At 30.8% G+C, this 23,396-nt stretch overlaps 1 protein-coding gene and 1 long non-coding RNA gene across 2 annotated transcripts in view; one reads left to right on the plus strand and one right to left on the minus strand.

Moving 5' to 3' along the window:
- The window catches only part of LOC143203380 (uncharacterized), a 97,532-nt gene extending 81,148 nt beyond the window's left edge, over nucleotides 1-16,384 (minus strand). The window contains exon 1 of the long non-coding RNA XR_013007323.1: nucleotides 12,281-16,384. This is a non-coding gene — a long non-coding RNA (uncharacterized LOC143203380). The remainder of the gene's footprint in view (nucleotides 1-12,280) is intronic.
- LOC143203374 (uncharacterized) overlaps nucleotides 11,764-23,396 on the plus strand; it is an 89,984-nt gene continuing 78,351 nt past the window's right edge. The window contains exon 1 of the mRNA XM_076415484.1: nucleotides 11,764-12,097. The gene's annotated coding sequence lies outside the window, so the exon portion shown is untranslated. The remainder of the gene's footprint in view (nucleotides 12,098-23,396) is intronic.

A 23,396-nucleotide genomic window follows, 5' to 3' on the forward strand; every position in this document is an offset into this window, starting at 1 on the left:
CAATCCAATAATATTATTGAGATCAGTATTATTTCTTTAATAAAAATTGATAATCATATAAAGTTATAAAATGAAAAAAAGTCAATCCAATCATACAGTAGGATTCTAAACACTTATGCTTTATAAAAGTTCGTATAGTTTGATTTGTTTCAAATATTCTGATTTTCTGACTGTTATTCAATAGTTGTATTGTTTCTACTTCCGACTAACAAGTACAATTGCTAGTTGTATTGAACAAGTACGGTCTGGTGGGCTCTTCATTTTGCCTAACATGATGTTTCCAATTTAACCTACTATCGGGATGTATGCCGAGCTATTTAGCTGATTCTGCTTAAGAAATCAGAGTGATATAATTAGGTTTTTATCATTTCTCCGCAACCCAAAATTACATGCCCTGATTTGAAGCTATTAAGCTGTATTTTCCAGTCTCTAGTCTATTTGTAACTCTTATTGACTCTTGGGTTCTTAGTGAGTAAGGATTTCATATGTTTGGGTCACCTCCCATAACATTTTGGCGAGCAGGAAAGGAGACTCGATCAAACTAAGTGTGCAGTTTTGTAAGGATAACGCTAAGTATACATGAAAGCTCTCTATAAGCAATTGGACCAAATAAGCTGAGACTACGAAGAACAATAAGTAATGGGAGATCAAGAGGGTCCTTTCACTAGCTTCCCAAGATTAATAAGATTAGTAGATTCAAATTGAATATCCTCGCTACACTGTAGAGAGGGCACCGCAGACTTACCTACGAACACTTATAACATCCACTGAGAAATTTGATTTATGTCCTTTTACACTCTAATTTATTTATTATTCTAAATGTGTTGCATGACAAAAAGCGGTCTGAAAATACTAAAATAGTTATAAGACAATGAATGTCAAGACGTATTCAACCAAAGCCAAGCTCATACTCTAAATTTCAGCGAGCTTAGAAGTCGATTATACGCGATGGTGAAGATACAAAAGATGAGAAATGAAGGAAATATTGGGATTATTATAAAAAACTTTCAAACGTTTCATTCAATTGATGAATCAACCGTTTCTAGACATTTATGAACGATTAGAAATACTTTTTATTTGTTCCTAAGATAATTTTACTTGACTTTGTCTTTTAGTTTAATACTAAGATTTTCTTTGGTTGCAATCTGTTTCCCTATGTGTATTCTTTTATCTCCCCTGTCCAACTTTATGGCATGCTCCATTGAGCATAGTTTTAACATTTATTCATTATATATAATATGACAAAGTATTTAAAATATATTAGTATTACGTATAAATATTGTAAATCAGGCTAAACAACTATGTAATACAAAAATAACGTAAGACAAGATAAATACCGCACATACCGCAATATATATATATATATATATATATATATATATATTTATGGTATAGAGAAAGAAGGGAACAAGGCAAACTTAAAGACCAATGGGCCTAAGAGCAGTTGACCTATGGTCGTTGAACATACAAAATTATCCATGATATAGAGAAATACATACATAGTTTTTGGAGATTCTGACCTCTTGATCCAAGCTCGGTAATCACACCACTATTTCAAGAAATATCTTCACAAAAAAGAATATGAGCAATGCCGGTACTTTGTACGTGTATATTAGTGTGAGATTATTATGTGGAATATACACTTTTTAGATGCCTTCGTTGGAATGGTGTGAAAGAAATTTACAGGAGTGATGCAGGTGGTTTGTTCGTGGGCAGTAGTATGATGGTGAACCTGATAAAGTCTGATAAAGACTGAAAAATCCGTCACTCCCCCAAAAGCACATAAATACAAGCCTAGTAGAAATCAATAATGATATATATATATATATATATATATATATATATATATATATTGACTGTTATTAAAGTATTCTTATAAATGAAATGGTGAAAGAAAAAGCACCTTGTACAGTTGTTTTTCATATTTTTAGATTTTTAAAATATTTGAGGATAATTTAGTTTTTTCACATAGCATATTTTATTATATACATTTATTAAGAACTTAACATTTTTACCTTTTATTAATGTTCATGAAGTTTGGCTCCAATCTATTGATTTCTTGCGCGTTGTCCAGTAGTTGTGTTGCTTCCACCTTGCTGTGATGTAATAAACTTCTTTCATGTTTTACGACGATATATTTGATGATTTCGAGGTCATTGTGCAGTTCGTCGTTGGTTACGTAGCGATAAGCATTGGTAATTAACCGGGAACTCTGTTTTCGCAGGGTTGAATTACTAGTTGGTTTGATCACTTAGAGAAACTCCATAAATCCTAAATCTCCATTGACTTATTGACTGATAAATCAGGATCTTTGATTTTAGGTCACGGTTTTTTAAATTTTGAGTTCAACCTAGTCTATTTTTTGTGTAGCCATTAATTAACTATTACCTGGTGACTATTCAATTTCTGTATCCAGGTGACAATAACATAGTATAGCAATTAAATTAAGTATAATACCAATTATAAGTTTGTGTAGGAAATTACTTATTGAAACGATATTCTAGATGTTATTGTGTAACATAAATCTCATCAAATACTTATTGCCTATTGAGCAGATTGTGGAACGCTAACAGAATAATAATAATAAAAAAATTCTTCAGCTTATTATCATAAATATGCATATTGGTTAAAAATAAAATAAATCAAAAAAGAAATAATGCATATTCAGTTCGACATCTTGTGTTCGTACACAATTAAAGCGTATTTATTTATTTAATTATTGGGTTCCCTAATGGATATTCTGAAACAACACACACATATTTACGTCCGATGGTTTTATACAGGTAATGGTGAAGAAGAATGTTGTTGTGTGCATATATAAATACGTCAAACATTAGGAAAGCATCTGACTATCAACAGTTCCCGAAGCGCATATAAATTTTGTCCGTACACCGATGAACACGCTGAATGTTATGTAATTCGACACACTCACCGGACCACCGGTTATTTTGTTTGAAACTCTCCTAAAAACACGTGAATTTTTCGTCGTTGTGTTGTTTCCATAAATCCGACGCCAATTATCATCGATTTAAAGAATAATTAAAAAGGTTCTACACGACGTTAAACTAGCCATAATTTATTCTCTCCATTTCCCACCTGATAACAGTCGAAACATCGGTGGGTTATTTGAATAATTTTGAGAATTTCGTGGTTAAATGAATGGTTTTGGTATTTGTCGATTGCAAGAGCTCTTGCTGATGGTTTTAATTACGACTCTTTCGATAAAATAGAGACCAGGATTAACGCTGAACATCGTGAGAATAGTGATAATGGAAAATATATAGAGAAATGTATGAGAACATTATTTGAGTTTGATTTTCAGTAGGTTGTATTTATGTTCTTTTGGGACAGCGACGGGTTTCTATCCGCTAACCATTTCATTTCGTCTGTTAATTATTACGTAGTAGCATATTAGAAACCGTCATAGCATTACTTACTTCATTGTAATAAGTTTGATTTTCTTACTGTACTATATTTCTTCTAAAAGAAATAGTAAACTTTAGCCCAAATAATAGGGCACAGCGTAAAGTATGCCCAATTTCAGTCTTTATTATCAGTTATCAGACTTTATCAGGTTCAACATCATACCACTGGCCCCGAACAAACCACCTGCATCACTCCTGTAAATTTCTTTCACACCATTCCATCGAAGGCATCTAAAAGGTGTATATTCCACATAATATTCAACCTCACAATATGCACGTACAAACTACTGGCATTGCTCATATTTTTTTTGTGAAGTAATTTCTTGAAGTGATGGTGTGATGACCGAGCCTGGGTCAAATGATAACTACCAATGCTTATCGCTACGTAACCAACGAAGAACTGCACGATAACCTCGAAATCATCCAATATATCGTCGTAAAACATGATATATATATATATATATATATATATATATATATATATGCATATGTATGTATAAAATATTTAAGATATAATCGTAAAGAAGAGACGCCACGTATAATGTACCGCACTAACCACAAACAGAATAGAAAGAATAGAATAGTAAAAAGGTGGATTGAGTAGTTGGTAAACAATACTAAACAAACAAAAATTATTATAACAGCTATAATAAACAAAAATCATGAGTATAGAAAATAGAAATAAAAATATTTCAAGCTCTTTTTTATTTTGTTGTGGAAAACCCCAGATAATTCAATGAATTACCTTATTTTTTTAATAAAATAATGTCTACAACAAAACCTTCTATTGAGAATAAAACAAGTCTCAAAAAGAACTCAACTGAAAATCTGTAGAACACTGAAATGACCAGAAATGATATCTGAAGCATATGATTGGGATCAATTGTATATATTGAATATAGAATAAAAACAAATGATGAAATGGCAAGAAACATATAAATAAATACAGTAATACAAATAAAATTATATTATTATTCACCGTTATATTATATATCAAAGGATCTAATAGAATCTTCAGTTATTGAGGGTCTGCCTCAGGATAAATGTTTTATATACACTGATCATTGTAAAAAGTAGCATAATTTTAATATATTCTAGGGTTGATTTAGGAACCTTTTGATCATTTCGTATTCTGATACGTATGTTATTATAGTTGTAGTAAATACACTTTTAGAATATTGCATTTTATGGTATTACAAATGAAAAATATCTCATAATATTATTATAATCCCAGGCAATTAATTCTATATTCTGTTATATTTTAATCATTTTTTAAGATATTTTCAAGAGATTTTTTGTACTACATTATTATGTGCCTCAAAATTGGCAACAACAACACATAACAACTGTATCGCTGTATCGCATATCTTAGGGTTCACATTTATTTACATATTCACACAAGATTTTCGTAACATTTTATTAAAGAACTTTCTACTAATTATGTATTTTATTAACGGAAAATCAACGTAGAACCTTAAAATAAAAATAATTAGTTTCCAAATATCAATAATTAGTCTCGTCTCATACATAGTTATTCATAATACCGCTGAAATAAAAATTAATAGGCACCTTATTAATTTCTGTTAATTAAATCTGTTATCTTTTAACTATACTAATATTTTAAGAGATAATATGTAGGACTGGGTGAAAGAAAGTCATCCTTCCTTTCCAATAATATTATATATAAATTAAAATTCTTTATTGGTAATTTTTAATTAAATAATTACTGATAATTATACACACTTAAATATACTGACCATTACAAAAAGTAGCATAATTTTAATATATTCTAGGGTTGATTTAGGAACCTTTTGATCATTCCGCATTCCGATACGTATGTTATTATAGTTGTAGTAGATACAATTTTAGAATATTGCATTTTATGGTATTACAAATGTAAAATATCTCATAATATTATTATAATTCCAGGTCATTAATGTTTTGTTATATTTGAATCACTTTTTTAAGATATTTTCAATAGATTTTTTAGTACTACATTATTATATGCCTCAAAATTGGCAACAACAACACATAACAACTGTATCGCTGTATCGCATATCTTAGGGTTCACATTTATTTACATATTCACACAAGATTTTCGTAACATTTTATTAAAGAACTTTCTACTAATTATGTATTTTATTAACGGAAAATCAACGTAGAACCTTAAAATAAAAATAATTAGTTTCCAAATATCAATAATTAGTCTCGTCTCATACATAGTTATTCATAATACCGCTGAAATAAAAATTAATAGGCACCTTATTAATTTCTGTTAATTAAATCTGTTATCTTTTAACTATACTAATATTTTAAGAGATAATATGTAGGACTGGGTGAAAGAAAGTCATCCTTCCTTTCCAATAATATTATATATAAATTAAAATACTTTATTGGTAATTTTTAATTAAATAATTACTGATAATTATACACACTTAAATATACTGACCATTACAAAAAGTAGCATAATTTTAATATATTCTAGGGTTGATTTAGGAACCTTTTGATCATTCCGCATTCCGATACGTATGTTATTATAGTTGTAGTAGATACAATTTTAGAATATTGCATTTTATGGTATTACAAATGTAAAATATCTCATAATATTATTATAATTCCAGGTCATTAATGTTTTGTTATATTTGAATCACTTTTTTAAGATATTTTCAATAGATTTTTTAGTACTACATTATTATATGCCTCAAAATTGGCAACAACAACACATAACAACTGTATCGCTGTATCGCATATCTTAGGGTTCACATTTATTTACATATTCACACAAGATTTTCGTAACATTTTATTAAAGAACTTTCTACTAATTATGTATTTTATTAACGGAAAATCAACGTAGAACCTTAAAATAAAAATAATTAGTTTCCAAATATCAATAATTAGTCTCGTCTCATACATAGTTATTCATAATACCGCTGAAATAAAAATTAATAGGCACCTTATTAATTTCTGTTAATTAAATCTGTTATCTTTTAACTATACTAATATTTTAAGAGATAATATGTAGGACTGGGTGAAAGAAAGTCATCCTTCCTTTCCAATAATATTATATATAAATTAAAATTCTTTATTGGTAATTTTTAATTAAATAATTACTGATAATTATACACACTTAAATATACTGACCATTACAAAAAGTAGCATAATTTTAATATATTCTAGGGTTGATTTAGGAACCTTTTGATCATTCCGCATTCCGATACGTATGTTATTATAGTTGTAGTAGATACACTTTTAGAATATTGCATTTTATGGTATTACAAATGTAAAATATCTCATAATATTATTATAATTCCAGGTCATTAATGTTTTGTTATATTTGAATCACTTTTTTAAGATATTTTCAATAGATTTTTTAGTACTACATTATTATATGCCTCAAAATTGGCAACAACAACACATAACAACTGTATCGCTGTATCGCATATCTTAGGGTTCACATATTCACACAACATTTTGGTAACATTTTGTTAAAGAACTTTCTACTAATTATGTATTTTATTAACAAGAAATCAACGTAGAACCTTAAAATAAAGATAATTAGTGTCCAAATATCAATAATTAGTCTCGTCCCATAATAGTTATTCATGATACCGCTGAAATAAAAATTAATAGGCACCTTATTAATTTCTGATAATTAAATCTGTTATCTTTTAACTATACTAATATTTTAAGAGACAGTATGTAGGACTGGGTGAAAGAAAGTCGTCCTTCCTTCCCAATAATATTATATATAAATTAAAATTCTTTATTGGTAACTTTTAATTAAATAATTACCGATAATTATACACACCCGGCGCCGTTTTAATATCTCATAATTCATAGGAACATCATCAAAGTTTTATGATCAATTTAAATTTAATTTGAAAAAAGACAAAGCAAGCCTTGAGGTAAAATTATTTTATGCGCCTTTTCATCATCACTGTGGATAAGATTTTGGATCGTCGTGGCCAGAACAAGAAATTCTAATAGGTCGTATTTGTGAACATAGGGGTTTATTTAGAATTAGAATAACTCCGTTTGTTACAGTATCTTCAAATTGACATTAATAAAGTATAAATTGCACTATTTTAATTATGACGTTTTCATGGGTCAGCAATTTTAGTGCTTCATTGTTACAAATATTAATTTTCAACTTCTAATCAGTTGTTAATGATAAATAAATTATTATCACGATAATGCTAAATTAATATTTTAATTTATTTTGTTAAAGGTGGCTAGTGATAAAATACAATGATATTATTGATTGCCTACAACATTAATATATTTTAACAGAAAACTGTTAATTATATCCTGAAATTATTATTTTCTTGTAATATAATAGAAATTTAAAACATTTTGAAGAATCTTTTCACTGTAATTCATCATTTTTATACACATGGCTGTAGAAGGAACATTCTCTAAGATTTCAAAAGGAAATTGTGAGGAATTTCTCCAGCTTCGATTTTTTCACGTAGGGTTATAATCAGTAAATTTTATTGAATACTGTAGCTTTTTAAACCTAATAAAGGTCTTCACACAACCACTTCACTCTTCTTCATTCTTCACAACAACTTCACACAAATTTTATTGAACACTGTAGCTTCTTAAACCTAACAAAGCTCTTCACACAACTACTTCATTCTTCACAACAACTTCACACAAATTTTATTGTACACTGTAGCTTTTTAAACCTAATAAAGGTCTTCACACAACCACTTCACTCTTCTTCATTCTTCACAACATCTTCACACAAATTTTATTGAACACTGTAGCTTCTTAAACCTAATAAAGGTCTTCACACAACCACTTCACTCTTCTTCATTCTTCACAACAACTTCACACAAATTTTATTGTACACTGTAGCTTTTTAAACCTAATAAAGGTCTTCACACAACCACTTCACTCTTCTTCATTCTTCACAACAACTTCACACAAATTTTATTGTACACTGTAGCTTTTTAAACCTAATAAAGGTCTTCACACAACCACTTCACTCTTCTTCATTCTTCACAACATCTTCATACAAATTTTATTGAACACTGTAGCTTCTTAAACCTAACAAAGCTCTTCACACAACTACTTCATTCTTCACAACAACTTCACACAAATTTTATTGTACACTGTAGCTTTTTAAACCTAACAGAGCTCTTCACACAACCACAAAAATCAACGCTAAAATTAGTGAACCTAGGACAAATTGGATAAACACGCTGTTTACTCTCCAGATTTAGTTCCCTCAGACTTCTCTTATCTTAAAGTTATTACAATAATAGTAGAATTTTAAATAATTACACTAAAAGGGCTTTTAAAACTCTTATAATATTATATATTAATCTTTGTTAGCTTAGTACAATCTTAATTTAAAAATTCGTTTATTACTATTGTTCAGTTGTGCTTGTAAAAGTGTGCTTGCTAAAGTTAAGAGTAAGACTTATACACTGTACAAATGTTCGTTGTTTGGTATGTTTCAGTATTCTGATTTCTTGCACGTTGACATCAGCTTGGTTGCTTCTACGTTGCTAGTATACGTTAAACTGTAGATCCTGTGCGTTCGGGTAAAATCGGATTTTGCAATCGGAAATAATCTCCGGTCGATCGCCACTTTTGACGCTGCCTGTGAGTGTGTTAGGTCGCTGAGCATATTTTTATTAATAAAAGCCGTAACAATTGGTTTTAAAAATCGAATTCCAAAAGTTAGTTAGTGTTTAGTGTGTCAATTCTGCAAGAAAACATTCCTGGGTATAATCCATTATTTCAACTAACATTATGAAAAGGCATCTACAATACGTCAGCCACCAGCTAGAGGATTAATATTTTTCATTAATGGAGTTTGTTTGTCAACAATTATAACCAAAATTGCGTTGACTGGTAACAATTAGAAGTATATTTTAGTCGTTATATTCGTTTTAGTAATAACATCTATTTTAGGTCAAGTATCCCTTGAATATACTGAGACACATGCGGGGCATAAATATGAGATTTGTTACAAAAATGGACAAAAGCCGAAGAGAATAAACAGAAAGATCAATTGACTGCATGTCTAACTGTTGATAGGATTTTGCAGAATGCTGGAGTGGTAGAGAATAATACTCTAAGGATAAATGTGCTAACAAGAGTTGACAGATCGTTTCATAACAACACATAATATTAATTGTTAACGACACCCTAATGATCTAACAGCTACTGCTCTAAGGGTAGAAAAGTGGAACAAAGAGCCTTTCTATTTAAAATAAAATAGATAATGAGTTCATGTTTTGTACAGTAATGACTTGACTAATAGTTTAATTACTTTTATAGATTAGATACAACTAAGAGGATTCGTAGAGTCTTCTACATTCTAACAAGCAAAATTGAAAATAACTTTTCCATTTCCATAATTTTTTGCAGATTACTATAAATCTTTCCATGAATACTTGTTAAATCCCAATAAAATTTTACAACTCAGTATGTGTTTGTATCCTTGTTATTCATTTGATTTTGTAATTCTACTCTCGTGAACTATAAAAATTGCATATATCATTCTTTAGTTAAAATAATAATCAAGTCAACATACATATTTGATTTTATATAACACAGTCAGTATTAATAAGCTACCCAAGTAGTTAATTTAAAAATGTCCTTCTTTCCTTCTTCAAAGATGATTAATATTCACTCACTAATCTAATACCCACTAGTAAACACGCAACATCCAATAACGAACATAGAAAAACTTACGAAACAGCAGACAACTTTTATTACCAGAAGTCTAACCTCAACGATCTACTTCTCTCGGATGCTGCATCGTAAATGCCGACCATATGGTAAAACAATTGATCGGCTATGACTACACGATTATACCAGAAGGGCAATTACGATTATACCCTAACGCACAGGGTTCCACTTCGAAGAACTCTATTTTGATTGTCTTGGATTATTAGCCAGTTTTAGTGCAACCCCATATTTATACTTGGTATGTTCAAATGGCATGGTATATATGCAAGTTCAAATAGATGTTATAATTAATTGATAAACCATTCTCTTTGATGATGGCCAAGTTGGGATTATTTTCAGAACGTTGATGAATTGACATTTCGTGTTCTTTTATTGATCATTAATGAATGATTTTGTTTGTTATATATATATATATATATATATATATATATATATATATATATATATATATTAGTGTTGGGAACCATCGACTGTTTCGTCGCTATTTTTAACGTTCTGGCTCTCGTCCTAGGCGCGACCTTGAGAAAAATGTACCTAATTTATGCTTACATAGATTTAAATGTAATATATTTAAAAATAATAGAGCCCTATGATTTTTTTGGTAGTTTATAAGCACATATAAAATTAACTGCTCCAAGCAATTATCTCCGTGCTTTTCTCTTTCACTATTTATACAGGAAAGGGTTTGTACATCTTTGAAATCACGAACAAAACAAAACAGTCGAACCGTGCATAGTAATCATATTCAGTCGCTAGTTTTTTGAATATAGAATGTTTCGACTGTTTTGCGACTGTCGACTGTTTACAGTTAATTCCCAACCCTAATATATGTATTGATGTGCTGGTATATTGATGCAAATATACCAGAACAATAGTAATAAACTATTTTGTAAATTGAGATTGTACTAAGCATGTCTAATGTAAGATGTTATAAAAATAATAGATGATAATGGTATTTGTGGACTTACTAAATCTATTAGCGGATGATAAGGTTAAAAATTAGTCTAAATTAAACTAAATATGATGGTATGGTTACCAATTAACATCAATGAAACCTAGTCTAAGTAATTTGGTCTAATTATTTTCTTTTTTATTTTCTAAAATATTTATTTCATTTGAGGGGAAAATACAATAATTATGCTAACAATTTTTGTTTTTTTTTTTGGTATTAGAATATTATGGCTGTATTTAATTGGTTGTATGGTGTTATTTAATTATTTTTAATCGTGAAGGCACGCAGATCGAATTTTTTATAAATAATGGCTAATTATATCTTTTAGATTAGACATATTAAATGAAATTGTTATTAATACCGCCGAAAACAGTGATTTTATCACGTGGCGTTATAATCACGATATTTTATTGAATCCGACTTATCAATTCCGAGACAGTAGCGTCTGGTAGCGAGGTATAAATCATCGCAATAAAGATGGTGTTGTTTGCGAAGGTGCGCGCCCGTTTACATACACGTACACGTATCCGTGCCGTTCTGGAGACGGGATGGAAGTGGCGAAACCCAGATAGGCGATCCGCCACGACAAAACCGACGGCTGACCACCGGAGCCCCGTCGAAGTGTTACCGAACCTACCGGCGCAAAAAGTACGATAAAAACCGGCTGGTGGGGGGACGATGGGAGGCAGAAACGGACGAATCACGGCGCGCGAAAGACGCCGCGGCGACGGTCAAAGTAGGCTGCGGGCAACCGGGTGCCGTTGAAACTTTCAAAGTTTCGTCCTCCGTCAGTCGAACGACGACTGTTCTCGAGCGCGGGGTGCGCGTGACGTGTGGTGCCCGATTTCACGAAGCCGGACCGTAACACGCGACTCGTCCGAAGCCGACGACGTGGTGCCGAGTTGGAACGACGGACCGTGTTTTTGCCGCTCCTGTTACTGTTTTATGGTGGTTTTGTTCGTGGTGTCTCCGTATTTCTGGGCGAATCTGTGACAACTGCACATCGTCAGCGGTAAGTACTCCTAGAATAAAACTCGTCGTTGTTGTTGTCGCGGTTCCATCGCCGCCTACCAGGCAAATATAAAAAACCGGTACATATTTGTATTTGAATTACTAGCAGCAAAAAAACGGCGATATCGATATCTGAACGCTACACATACACACAAACACACACACACACATCCAATCCAATTACCTTTTTCCTTTCTTGCTCGTGATTGATGAACGTCCAACAACATCACCACTTTAAACTGTTCCTACGTAACAATCGCTGCCGTCCCAAAAAAAAACGGCGTTCGAGAACATTTAAAAAAAACATTAAACCCATTCGGTGCCTTCGGAACTTTTCTGGCGTCCGATTCAATCGCCATCGAGAGGAATTGTGAAGTAATTAAGTTTTCTTGTCGCGTTTTTGTCGTTCCTATACTCGGGAGTTATTAACGGCAGACGACAGAAGGTTAAGGGCAATCAGTGACACTTGATTATCCGTCGTTTCGGGCCGATGACGCGTAAAAACCCTCCCGCGTGTTTAAAGCGATTGTTCCGTGAAGAAAATCGTCGTCGTTCCCGTCCCAGAACCCATCTTAGAACGAGGACGAACGCCATTTTCTGGTCGAAACCATCCGAAAATCGGCGTGCTGGCCCGGTCGGTATCATTAAACAAACTTGTTGCTCGTTATCAGCGATGTTTTGATTAAACAGTTGCTTTCCGAAAGCAGCGGTTCTCATTTGTCCAGGCCAGCAACCGATTTTACGGCAATTTTGCAATAATATCGAATCGTTTACGGGAAAAAATACGGGTTTCGCGGCGTTAAACACGTTCAAACCACGAAGACCGAGCACTTAACACGTAGATACTCTTTAACAAGACTAGGAATCGTTAATTAATTTACTAATATGGCAATCAACTCCTTTATAATTAAAGAACACACATATCTCGCCTGTCTTCCTAATTTGAATTTTCCAACATCACTACTATAACTACTACAAGCTAAATTAAATCCACAACATATAATAATTTTAATTTAACACTTTATCATAAAGATTAACTTCAAAAGCAAGAAAACCTTCAAAATTACAGATTGTTTTATTTTACTTCATTTGCAGTAGCAGCAGGAACGTGGAACCGAGTATCTAACATATAGATTTGATTTCTTTTCAATACAATCACGAAATCTGAATAAATCTACTAAAATTTCTATTAACTATCCAAAGTGTATTGTCAAAAACCAACAAAATCAAAATTAGTTTCAATAAAATAACATTTTAAAACCAAATATGATAAAGTTATTAATTTATCTAATAGTAGGCTCCCTAAAAAAATCAAATTACTAAAATAGAGAAATTAAAGAGAACTCTGGATAAAATATGTCACTACTACATTGCTAAGATATAAATTTCAATTAATTAGGATCAGAAATTTAACCATTCGAGGAAAAAAAAAAGCAAAATCGCTGAATGTAATAGCAGACGTTATTTCTCATAGCAATTTACATTATAATATCATCAGAAATGACTTAAAATCAAAATAAATTTTCATAATATACCAGAAATATTTTTATGGGAAATAAAAATTCCGTCGAAGAAATATCAAAACAAAGTTTCATTCAGATAAATATTGCCTAATTATTTATGTTGCTTGTGTTAGTGCTATTTATATTTATGTAGGATTTTTTTAATTATACACAAGTATAATATGAAGAAAATCCACAATCCCTGTTAAAAATAAAAGAATTCTCACTATTCGAAACAATTTTTAAAACTCACTGCTACAAAACTATAAAATGAAAATACATTTTAGTAAAATATTATTTATAAATAAGATTTCTAAACACAACAACTAAATTAATCAAGGAACAAGGCCTTGGAAATAGTTTTATTTTACTCTATTTACAATAATAGCACCAACTATGTTTCATAGAAATTTACACTCAAACCAAAACATAAATAAAATTTCCTAATATATCATAAATATTTTTATTGAACAAAAGATTTCATCGAAAATACATCAAAAGAATTTTTACACTAGTCAGACAAATATTGCTTAATTGTTTTTGTAATTTGTGTTAGTTCTATTTGTATTCGGACAGAAGTTATTTTTTTAATTATAACTGTAAAGAAATAAACCGCAAACGCTATAAAAAAAGAAGAATCCTAACACTATAAAACAATTATTTTTACTAGTAAAAGTCGGGTTTCCTCAACTTTTAATTCACCACCAACGACTTGAACATGAGGACAAATTCGGAAGTTGTCTCAAATAGTATTTCAATGTTGTTGCTGCATATTTAATCAAGTTCTCGGGTGTTACTTCATTTTTTTCTTGGAATCGCCGCGCGATCGATACATTCGAGGCGGTTTATTAACGTTTCATAATTCTTTTTCTTGATAATGTCGCGTGTAAAACGTATCAAAACAAAAATGATTGAAACTTTCAATGGGGAGAAGTGTTTATGTTTGGTTTTATCGTCGAGGACGATATGAAAACGCTGAACTCGGTGAACTTTGTGTAAAAATACCTCTGAAGCATGTTTGAAATATCAGCAATGTTTTACTTGAATGAAGAATGGGCTCATATTTTTCAGTTTCAATGAGTTCTTTAATTTCTTAGGACAGGTATCATGTCAAATTATACCTGAATATTAATCAAACAGAAATAAAGATAAAAACTATATTATATAGAGAATTTTTCAAATAAAGTAATATACATTATATAATGAGAAATTATTTTAGTTTATTATTTTAACTGAAGAACTTGCTTTCATTACGTATTTGGAATAATGTACTAATATTTTATTTAAATATATGAAGCTACAAGGCCATTTTTCTTCCATTGTCAAGGAATATTATTTTAATATACTCATTTATTTTATTATATTATCATGATTTTCAAAAAAAAAACAACAGCAATTATTACTCATTTTTTCTTATATTTCCAAGGAGGGGTTGTTTTTTTATAGTGTGGTTAGGACGGTTATACCAAGGTTTATGAGGTTTTTACGACGTTTCCGATTCGTTTTGTTGAGTTTTTCTTTGTATTGCTTGTTGATTTTCCTTTTTTATCAATATCCGCAAATATTACTACCAATTTAGTTTATATAGGAATTTTGTACGTTTTCTTTCTTCTTGAGTAACATTTAATTGAAAATTGACATTTTATTTTGACTTTTTGGTGAAATATTTTTTGATTCTCGTTTCCCTTTATTTAAAAAAATGACCAAAAGCTGCCAATATTACTACAAATTTAGTTTCAGGATTATTTACGGTGTTTTCCACAGAGCATCTTCTTATTTTGAGTAAAATCATTTTTTTATTTTCGTTCACCATTATCCTCAGATATTTTCTGAAAAAATCATTTATTAATGAGGTTTTTTTTAACTTATTTTGTTTATATCTAAACGTGTTTTTCAAAATTAAATGTAATTATTCAAATTATTTTTGTATTTTCATTCTCCGTTATGCTCAGATATTTAATTATATTAATGTTTTATCAAAATTACTTTCTAAACAATTCACTTACTAATATGAGGGGGTATTTTGTTTATAACTAAATGTGTGAATTAAATTGAATGAAAAAACAATGTTTCCTCCAGAGCATCTTTTTTCAAATTATCGAACTAATAATTGACGTTTTATTTTTAATTTTTCTTGATATTATTTTTGGGGTTTTGTTCTCAGTTATTCCCAGATATTTAATTATATTATTGTTTTATCAAAATCGCTTTCTAAACAATTTATTTACTAATATGAGGGGGTATTTTGTTTATAACTAAATGTGTGAATTCAATTGAATGTAAAAACAATGTTTTCTTCAGAGCATCTTTTTTCAAAACACCTAACTAATTATTGACGTTCTATTTTTAATTTTTCTCGATATTATTTTCGGGGTTTTGTTCTAAGTTAATCCCTGATATTTAATTATATTATTGTTTTATCTTCTTAAAATCGCTTTCTAAATAAATTATTTACTAATATGAGGGTGTCTTAAACGAATTTGGTTTCTAACTGACTGTGTCAGTTGAATTGTTTGTAAAAACAATGTTTTCTCTAGAGAATCATTCTGCACAACATTTAATTAATAATTGGCATTTTATTTCCAATTATTCTTGAAAGTAATTTTTCGATTTTCGTCCAAGTTACCCTAAGATATTTCGTTATATTAATGTTTCATCAAAAATACTTTCTTAACGAACTATTTACTAATTTGAGAGTATTTTTGAGTTTATCTTCAATGTAAAGAGAAGAAATTAACCGAAACTCGTTACAATTATGCCCGATTACCGACCCAAGAATACCAAAAAAAAAACCGAAGAACGAGAAAACGACGAAGGAGGAGAAAGAAAGACCGGGGCGGAGGGGGACAAGGAGGAGGACGACGAGAAGAAAAAACGACGCATCGGAATTCCTTTTCCCGATACGTGGGAGTGCAAAAAGTCAATCGGCCCGCATATCTCCTTAGCGGTCGCCGGACGTCGGTAAAAACAAAACAGATTCCTGCATTACCGGCGTGCCGGCGGCGGACCAGAATGGTCAGCGGCCAGATACCATCGGCTACCGGTTACCCTTTGGTCCGGACCGGCCCCGTCGATATATTTTTGAATCTTATTCGCGGGAGGACAGGTCTCATTGTTTGAGCCGGTGCCCGCGACTATCGATCGTCTCCATCGACGCCACGTGGAGTAATTAAAGCGCTGTACCGGGTGGTCCGCCGCCGGTCCGGTGTACCGTCATCCGAAAAATCGTCCCCGAAACCGCCGCGTTCGGATCGGCATTCCGTGAACGATTAAAACACCGACTTGTCTCGTTTCACGGGAACAATTAAGAGATCCCGAGTCTCATAATATTTCCTAAATTCAGATAATCATCTTCATTTTGTCTTTGTGAATAACGAATGAAACTGTGGTAAGTACTACATAATTGGGAATACCTCAGAATGATTCTTTTGCTTGAAAAAACTTCTTTAAACTTCAGTTGTTTTGCTGTAAAGCTCTTTGACTTCTCATCATGCCTACTAACATCCAATTATCCATTCAATATTCTAAGATTTATAATAAAAATTGTATGAACTTTTTTCAAAAAACGATCTATACAGACACAATATTTTCTTTATTTAGATAATCATCTTCAATCTTCTTCATTTTGCCTATGAAAATTATAAATAAAATTGGCTTAGTGCTTATATGATTGTCAAGGCCCTAGGAAGATTATTTCTGGTGGAAAATGAGGAAATTAAGATGATGTTGTGGATTTCCTCTATGTAGATGATAAATAAAACTGTTGCAAGACTTATATAGTTGGGAAAACCTGAGAAAAATGACACCCTCCTTCTTGTGCAATAATTCCTTCTAATGTTATCTTTACACCTAAATTCTACCAAAAAATCAATCGCCTTAATATTTTCTTTAATCTAGATGTGGATTGTAAATAAATCTGTCGTAGGACTGACCTGCATAGTAGGGAAGACATCAGAAAGAGGATTTTTTGCTTAATCGATAATGTCGTCATTTTAAATCTCCAGGATTTTTCTTGATTCTTCTTTTGCTGTAATGCCTTTTGGCTTGTTTTCATGCTTATTCCTTCTATTTTCGTATCTATTTTTTAATAGTTTTCATATTTCCTGTATTTAATGTTCATTAAATACACTAAAATTTATAATAAAAATTATATGGATTTAAAAAAGATCTATATCAGACATAATATTTCCTAAATCTAGATAATCATATTCAATCTTCTTCTTCAGTTTGTCTACGTAGATAGTGACTGTCGTAGGTCCTGTCGTAGGTCTACGTAGATAGTGACTGTCGTAGGTCCTGCATAATTGGGAATACCTCAGAAGGATTGTTTTGCTTGAAAAAACTTCTTAGAATTCCAACATTTTTCTTGATAATTATCTTTCCTTTGCTGTAACTCCATTTGACTTGTTATCATGCCTATTCCTTCTTTTGTTTTTGAATCTACATCCTATTATTTTTAATGTTTCCCCCAATTAGTATCTATTCAATAAGTTAAGATTAATATTAAAAAATAAATTATATGGACTTCAATCAAAAAATTATCTATATCAGATATAATATTTTCCTAATATATATATATATATATATATATATATATATATATATATATATATATATATATATATATATATATATATATATATATATATATATATATATATATATATATAATCATGTTCAATCTACTTCATTTTGTCTATCAAAAATCTAAATAAAACTGGCATAGGGCTTATATAATTGGTAAGACCCTAGGAAGATTATTTCTGGTTGAAAATGAAATTAAGATGATCTTCTTGATTTCCTCTATGTAGATTTTAAATAAAATCGTTGCAAGACTTACATAAGGAATACTTGAGCAAAAAGGCTTCTTTATTTGTTTAATGGTTCTAATGTATTTTATTTGCACTGTTTCTTGTGTTATAATTCCTTCTAATGTAATCTTTAGACCTAAAATCTATTAAATGTAATGTTTCCTCCATGGTTATCTTTAGTCTCCTTTTTGGAAATTTTTTTCATACATTTTTAATGCCTCACTTAGTATAGGGATGTGCTCCTGTGCTGTACAACTAAATTGTAGACTATATTTAAATAAATATTTGGTAAAAATATATAGATTGATCTAAAAGACTTATTCATACCCTGTTCATTTCATCAAATTTATTATAGCTATTTGACTATTATATTTATTATAGCTATAGATACTTGTTATTTCATACAAGCGTTGAAGTTCTCGCTGCTTTCCTTCAATATTTTTCTTAATACATATTTTAATGTTTTTTGAACGATGACGGATTTAGCCTTCTATCAATGATTGCATAATAACTGTAATAATAATTGGATGTAAAGTGATGTGTATTATACTTGAAAAGTTCAGCATAAATGTTTGGTCCTATATGTTTATTTCTTCATTTTTCAGTTCCATATAATATTTATCACATTGTTCAGTTATTTTAATTAATTTTAGTCGTTTTTTGTCCATATACCTTCTATAGTTTTAATATACTTATTTATACAGGTTTTTGAACCTTTTTGCTGTTTCCATTTTTTAAAACTCTTGTAGTTTTGTGTTAGTGTAATATGTTTCTGGGTACTATCTTCACAAATATCTAATAGTTTTTGAAAGTGTTCCTTCTATTTTTGCATTATATGTTTATCCATTGTGATTACAATCTAATTTATACGTTTTCCATCTTCTGATTCGTTCGATTCGTTCTTAAAATAATCTCATGTCATTTTACTATGTTTGTTTTGCATTTTTAGAACTAACTAAGTATACTATAACTCTTTTTATTCTATTGTTAAGCAAGGAGTGCGGCATTAATATATTATATCCCAAATTAAAATTAGATTATATTAATTAAGCTGAAACTAAGAGTAGTTCGTGTAGTTTGGTTTGTTCAATCTTCTGATTTCCTGCAGGTTATTAACTAGCTGTGTTGCTTCCATGTTGCTGTGATTTATTAACCTTATTTAAAAAAGGAAATAGTCGAAGAACTTTTTTGCAAGCGTTGGATTAGTATTCGGTTTGATGTTTTGGTGCAACCCATAAGTCCAAATAGGCTTTTTAGTCCGACTAATCGGTACAGTAATTTAATTTTGAGTCATCTGCTCAACATTTTCTCTAACACAATGTTTGTAAAGAAACTGAGTACTAAAAAATTACAAAATGTATAAAATTCCAGAGGATACAACAAGGTTTTAAATAATCTTGTATTTTTTTAACTTTAAATGTTCATAATTCTAATTGCAACTGGTGCTGTATCGAATAAATATTCTGAAAACTGTATCGAAATAATCATAAATATTTAGATATGTGTTATCATTTTTGTCGCAATACCGTTGAGGGGTCAACAGAAAATATATTTTTGAACTTTTTCTGTGTCGTGTTCATTATACGTACATTATTTTTGCCAATTATTCTGGTGGGCTCTTCATTTATAACTCTCTATTTTCGATGCCGCGTCCGCGTACTTTGTAGTCCATTGATTTATATTATGGATTGATATTCGACGTGGAACACCGCTGCACTCACTTTGATTAATTAAAGTCTAATGTCGCTAACGAGACGCGTACTAAATATCAATTAGTCGATCGGTGAGGGTAAACTGGGTCTTTGGCATGGGCTTCTTGGACCGGCGCCATATTGCTCTGTCGTCTGTGTTGTTTTCTGATCGTTTTGTCCCATCGGTCTCTAATTCGACTTGTTTGTTATCTATCCGGCCGGTTATTAACTCTATTTATAACGCTCTGCGCGAATATATTCAACAACTGTTACATCACGACGGGCCCGATGATGCAAATAGACCGAAATTGAGACGACAGCGAAAAACCTATACATCCATGCCTATACAAGTTTCGATTGGCTAGAACTGCACATGCACACTTGATCTAATCTAACCTGAGAGTTTTCACAACTACGCGTTGTTGTTTACCACTCTTGTGGTGAGAAGTCATTTTTAGGTTAACTTTGTTTTTACATTTTCTTGAGGCAATATAATTATTTGATAGACAAAATTAGCGGCAGATAATGCGAAAATAAGTGTATAAGGTATGAATTATTAGTAAAACATTATCACAATGTAAGACTAACTTTGTAGACTGTTATGGAACAAATGATATACTTTTATGTTAAATAATATGGAATCCGAACTTATTTGAACATTATAGTAAAGGTAAGAAAGAAATATCATCATGTTTTTAAACGTTTCCTGTCTATTTTTTATTATACTTATATATTTCTGATTTTACAGATATTTTAAAAGATATTTCAAATCAGTACAAATATGGCAACAAACAATGTGTTAAAAACAAATACACTAAGAAGGAATGCTAGGGCGTCAATTGAAAAACTATTAGATTCGTAAAATGATCTGATGGATTTTGAACATTGAAAGAGCAAACGCTAGTATCTATAAGGATCGTGTAATTATTAGGGCCCATAAGAGAGCAGAAAATCTATACAGTTCAATAAATTTTAGGCAAATTTGAAGTCAAATATTACAACAAAATATACAATGTAAATATCAATCAAATCTGCGAGAATAGTTATAAAACTTTGTATAATAGAGTGTGTAAGATTTGTGTGTATCGGTATGTCTGTATCTGTCCATAGTATACTATAAAGAATATTCTGTGCATTTGGTATATATGTATGCGAAGATAATGGACACCTAATTCTTTTGAAGATAATGTAGCTAGTGCTCGGGGAGAGACACTGATTAAATTGCAAGACAAGAAATTAGATAAATCATACCAACAAAAAACACACAATGAGAAGCAGGAGCAAATAAGGAAAATGGCACCGATAACAGAATAGACAATATATCTACAGATTCGAAATCAGAGGTGGTGCTGCGTACTAAATTATACAATTATAATAATATAGTGCGTATTATTTACATGGTTTATGTGTATGTCTCTAAATGTTTATGGCTTAGATTGCATTTTCTTTATTTATTGCAATAAAATTTGTTAAATGACGTAATATTTCGACATTATTTATCTGCCCGAGAAATTATATAAACCGAAAGAAACAACAAATCACAAAGCTTCAAATCCTATATTATCAATTTATTCCAAACATTTTCTATTAAGTACATCTTATATTTACACTATGCTGAAAATTCATGACATTTCGTTTTAACATTTAGAAAGATCAGAAAGATATAAGTATAATAACAAATAGAAAACGTATACAAACTTGACCATATTTCATTCTTACCTTTACTATAATGTTCAAATAAGTTCTGTTTCCATATTATTTAACATAAAAATATATCCTTTATTCCACAACAATCTACAAAATTAGTGTTATAGAATAATAATATTGTACTAATAATTCATACTTTATACACTTATCTTTATACACTTTAACAAAATGTAATTACAAAATTAACCTAAAAATTAGTTCACAAATGTGATAAACAACAAGGCGTATATAGAAAAGGACGCGTAGTTGTGAAAACTCTTAGATTAGTTTAGATCAACTGCGCATGTGCAGTTCTAGCCAATCGAAACTTACATAGGCATTGATGTATAGGTTTTTTACAGTCGTTTCCGAAATTGCGTCGGCACCGTCCATCCTCGCTCTTCAAGGGAACGTCGCGGTTCCATCGATCGCCATTGACGACACCGCGTCGCTGATTCAATAAATCTCGACCGATTAGAAAGGAGAACCGAGAGAATTTGAATATTAGCGGGAAAATCCGAGCGTTTTTTCGGCTCCAGGTCGGACGATGTGGCGCATCGGTAAAAGTAAAAGTAATTAGACGAGATCTAATCGAGCGATAGGAGATGATATTTTGTTTACGGACCGGAGATGGTGAGAGCGTAGTCGGCGGCGATGGGGAACCTGGGGGGAAAGGAAGGGGGTTCGCGATCGAAACAGTAAGACTTCGATCGCTCCGATTGTTCAAATTGTAATTAACGTTCGGATTAGACTCAATAAATTGAAAACGTTATCTGGCATTGGATCGTTCCGGGCTTGATTCGAAGAAGTTCGATCGGGAATGGTTGGGTGAAGAACCAACCGATTCCCAAGCCGAAACTTGATGGATACTGTCTTTTGTCATCGATATTCTGGACTATATGATAGGTGATTTTGAATGATGACTATTAGTTATTGTTGATGGATATTTGTTTATGAATTAAAAACTTGAAATTTTAATTAACCATCTAGTCTCCCTTATCTGGAGTTTATGGCGATTTCTATGACTTCGAGTATTTAAGTTCAACATCTTCTAACAATTTTTATTGATAGCTTGAACTCAAAAAATGATGTTACTATCTACTGGACAAGGTGCTGGACATATAAAAAGATTTAAACGAATCAAACTACATGAACTTGTATAGCGTATAGTGTTATTCATTCATACTTTCACAGCAATGCAAATTCAGCGTACAAAACATTTAAACCTGTATATTTTGTGGTTCAGCGCGATTGAAGAGTTTTCATGATTTCATTTTTTCATCAACTGAACTACCTAATACTAAAGAAAATAATGTATAGGAATATTATGCGAATATGTACAATACAGTCGTATTTTTAGGAATATTAGATAAACGAAACAAAAAGCATCCATTTCTTATCGCCAGTATTGCAAAACCTTTGTCATATTTTCTTAACCTTAACCTAATCATGCAATTATATTAGTTATAATCAGTTTGAATATCGGAATAAAAGTTCTTCTAGAAAAAATCTCACAACAAAAAGTATAAAATATTTCACGTATATTAAGAGATATTTTAATCTGAAATATTAATAATCAAACAAGAAAAAATAATTTAAATAAACTTATA

The sequence above is a fragment of the Rhynchophorus ferrugineus genome, unplaced genomic scaffold (assembly GCF_030347505.1).
Source record: "Rhynchophorus ferrugineus isolate W39M unplaced genomic scaffold, kcgeb_rfMv2 rfM10, whole genome shotgun sequence".
Taxonomy (NCBI): domain Eukaryota; kingdom Metazoa; phylum Arthropoda; class Insecta; order Coleoptera; family Curculionidae; genus Rhynchophorus; species Rhynchophorus ferrugineus.